Below are 4,397 nucleotides of genomic sequence, written 5' to 3' on the forward strand. Positions count from 1 at the left end.
GTTGATTCTAAGCTTCCTGGACCAACCGGAAGTGGTTAAAATCACCCTAAAAGTGTTTTTCCATTACCTGCCTGCAGTTTGATAGACATAGTGCATTCAACCCTGTGTAAATCAGTCAATTCTTAACGTAAGGACTTAAAACACAGGATTCTGTAAAAGCATAGCCCAGTGAGGATATGTGTTGACTTATAGCTTCCTGTGCCAACCGGAAGTGCCTTAATTGGTGTCTCAGGGGCTGTTTCGAGGGGTTAAAAAAGTCAGATCTGTCCAAAACTTCATATGTGTGATTAGGCAACCCCCATGAACTGTAAATCAGTCATTTTTCCCATAAAATTTCAAAGGAAAACTAAATCACACAGACACACAACTTGGAAGGAGGGACGTATTGGGGTTTGTAGAGACAGACAGTGCCTCCAATAGTTAGCTTTGTTCGAGCTAAAAAAGAACCGTCAGACCTAGAGTTCCGAAACTTTAGAAACCTGTTCTAGACCTCGGGTCGATAGTGCGTGGTGAGTTAGGTGGCTCTAGAAGGTTCTCGGACCGAGAAATAGCCTCGTACATTTGCAATGATTTCAATTCATTTTGACCATTACGAAAATGGCGACATTTAGAAAAGTCTCAGAGACACAAGACTAGGTGCATTGGAACCGGCTCGGCCCATAGAGACGGACCCCAACGTTTCGGTCCGATAGCTCATTCAAGGACCCCATAGCAAGGCATGGAAAAAGTGGATTTTCAGCACCAATTAGGGTTTTACTCGGGCACCGAAGGACCTATCGAGCCGAAACTCGGGATTCGGGGTCGCCTCACATAGGCCTTCACATAATGTCTGACCTGGACCCGCAGCTAGAACGTAACTATGTGTTTTACGTTTTTATTATGTTTTAAACTAAAGGCGCTGTGAATTATGGGCCTGCTCTGACATATATGATAGTTGGCTTCTAAATGAGTTGGAAAAAGTGGGTTTGGTGTCAATTGGTATCAGTTTGGTGTCAAAATGACATCTAATTGACTGATGGACACTGACTTGCTAGTTGACTTTTTGTAATAGCAATATGTTTAAACGGAGAGGGACCATCACCAAAAGTGACATTCTGAAATCAACCCTAACGAGCCATGGAGATGAACCAGAATCACTGCCCAGCTATCCCGAGTTCATCGGGCCAGTCAATTTCACATTCCTGCAGGATTTTTATAGCATGACAAATTCGTGATGGTACCTGCCCATTGAACCATATTGCAAATGCACAGTGACTTTGCAAAAGTGAGAAAACATAAACAAATGGACATGATGAAATCAACACAACGAGTGATGGAAATGTACAACTATCACTGCCCGGCCATCCTGTGTTCCCATAGCGAGCATTAATATCAGAATGACCGGTAAATGCATTTACAACCATATTTTTATTTTTGGGTTACCAGTTGCACAACAATGCACGTGCATTTGCAATATGATTCTATAGTGAAAAACATCACCTAATGGACATGATGAAATCAACACAACGAGTGATGGAAATGTACAACTATCACTGCTCGGCCATCCTGTGTCCATCAGACCAGTCAATTTTGCATTTTTGAGCATGTCAAATTTCATATGGTAAATGCACATTGAAACATATTGCAAATGCGCGCGCACTTGCAATATGATTCTATAGTGTAAAAACATCACCTAATGGACATGATGAAATCAACACAACGAGTGATGGAAATGTACAACTATCACTGCCCGGCCATCCTGTGTTCCCATAGCGAGCATTAATATCAGAATGACCGGTAAATGCATTTACAACCATATTTTTATTTTTGGGTTACCAGTTGCACAACAATGCACGTGCATTTGCAATATGATTCTATAGTGAAAAACATCACCTAATGGACATGATGAAATCAACACAACGAGTGATGGAAATGTACAACTATCACTGCTCGGCCATCCTGTGTCCATCAGACCAGTCAATTTTGCATTTTTGAGCATGTCAAATTTCATATGGTAAATGCACATTGAAACATATTGCAAATGCGCGCGCACTTGCAATATGATTCTATAGTGTAAAAACATCACCTAATGGACATGATGAAATCAACACAACGAGTGATGGAAATGTACAACTATCACTGCCCGGCCATCCTGTGTTCCCATAGCGAGCATTAATATCAGAATGACCGGTAAATGCATTTACAACCATATTTTTATTTTTGGGTTACCAGTTGCACAACAATGCACGTGCATTTGCAATATGATTCTATAGTGAAAAACATCACCTAATGGACATGATGAAATCAACACAACGAGTGATGGAAATGTACAACTATCACTGCTCGGCCATCCTGTGTCCATCAGACCAGTCAATTTTGCATTTTTGAGCATGTCAAATTTCATATGGTAAATGCACATTGAAACATATTGCAAATGCGCGCGCACTTGCAATATGATTCTATAGTGTAAAAACATCACCTAATGGACATGATGAAATCAACACAACGAGTGATGGAAATGTACAACTATCACTGCCCGGCCATCCTGTGTTCCCATAGCGAGCATTAATATCAGAATGACCGGTAAATGCATTTACAACCATATTTTTATTTTTGGGTTACCAGTTGCACAACAATGCACGTGCATTTGCAATATGATTCTATAGTGAAAAAACATCACCTAATGGACATGATGAAATCAACACAACGAGTGATGGAAATGTACAACTATCACTGCTCGGCCATCCTGTGTCCATCAGACCAGTCAATTTTGCATTTTTGAGCATGTCAAATTTCATATGGTAAATGCACATTGAAACATATTGCAAATGCGCGCGCACTTGCAATATGATTCTATAGTGTAAAAACATCACCTAATGGACATGATGAAATCAACACAACGAGTGATGGAAATGTACAACTATCACTGCCCGGCCATCCTGTGTTCCCATAGCGAGCATTAATATCAGAATGACCGGTAAATGCATTTACAACCATATTTTTATTTTTGGGTTACCAGTTGCACAACAATGCACGTGCATTTGCAATATGATTCTATAGTGAAAAAACATCACCTAATGGACATGATGAAATCAACACAACGAGTGATGGAAATGTACAACTATCACTGCTCGGCCATCCTGTGTCCATCAGACCAGTCAATTTTGCATTTTTGAGCATGTCAAATTTCATATGGTAAATGCACATTGAAACATATTGCAAATGCGCGCGCACTTGCAATATGATTCTATAGTGTAAAAACATCACCTAATGGACATGATGAAATCAACACAACGAGTGATGGAAATGTACAACTATCACTGCCCGGCCATCCTGTGTTCCCATAGCGAGCATTAATATCAGAATGACCGGTAAATGCATTTACAACCATATTTTTATTTTTGGGTTACCAGTTGCACAACAATGCACGTGCATTTGCAATATGATTCTATAGTGAAAAAACATCACCTAATGGACATGATGAAATCAACACAACGAGTGATGGAAATGTACAACTATCACTGCTCGGCCATCCTGTGTCCATCAGACCAGTCAATTTTGCATTTTTGAGCATGTCAAATTTCATATGGTAAATGCACATTGAAACATATTGCAAATGCGCGCGCACTTGCAATATGATTCTATAGTGTAAAAACATCACCTAATGGACATGATGAAATCAACACAACGAGTGATGGAAATGTACAACTATCACTGCCCGGCCATCCTGTGTTCCCATAGCGAGCATTAATATCAGAATGACCGGTAAATGCATTTACAACCATATTTTTATTTTTGGGTTACCAGTTGCACAACAATGCACGTGCATTTGCAATATGATTCTATAGTGAAAAACATCACCTAATGGACATGATGAAATCAACACAACGAGTGATGGAAATGTACAACTATCACTGCTCGGCCATCCTGTGTCCATCAGACCAGTCAATTTTGCATTTTTGAGCATGTCAAATTTCATATGGTAAATGCACATTGAAACATATTGCAAATGCGCGCGCACTTGCAATATGATTCTATAGTGTAAAAACATCACCTAATGGACATGATGAAATCAACACAACGAGTGATGGAAATGTACAACTATCACTGCCCGGCCATCCTGTGTTCCCATAGCGAGCATTAATATCAGAATGACCGGTAAATGCATTTACAACCATATTTTTATTTTTGGGTTACCAGTTGCACAACAATGCACGTGCATTTGCAATATGATTCTATAGTGAAAAAACATCACCTAATGGACATGATGAAATCAACACAACGAGTGATGGAAATGTACAACTATCACTGCTCGGCCATCCTGTGTCCATCAGACCAGTCAATTTTGCATTTTTGAGCATGTCAAATTTCATATGGTAAATGCACATTGAAACATATTGCAAATGCGCGCGCACTTG

General features: G+C 39.8%; 1 long non-coding RNA gene across 1 annotated transcript; it reads right to left on the reverse strand.

The window, feature by feature from the left end:
• Nucleotides 1-2,298: 2,298 nt before the first annotated feature.
• Nucleotides 2,299-4,397, reverse strand: LOC127931290 (uncharacterized). The gene is made up of 4 exons (XR_008140625.1): nt 4,034-4,397; nt 3,247-3,447; nt 2,853-3,053; nt 2,299-2,659 (listed from the first exon to the last, which is right to left on the reverse strand). It is a non-coding gene; the product is annotated as an uncharacterized LOC127931290 (long non-coding RNA).

The sequence above is a fragment of the Oncorhynchus keta genome, chromosome 7, assembly GCF_023373465.1.
Source record: "Oncorhynchus keta strain PuntledgeMale-10-30-2019 chromosome 7, Oket_V2, whole genome shotgun sequence".
In the NCBI taxonomy this organism is placed as follows: Eukaryota; Metazoa; Chordata; class Actinopteri; order Salmoniformes; family Salmonidae; genus Oncorhynchus; species Oncorhynchus keta.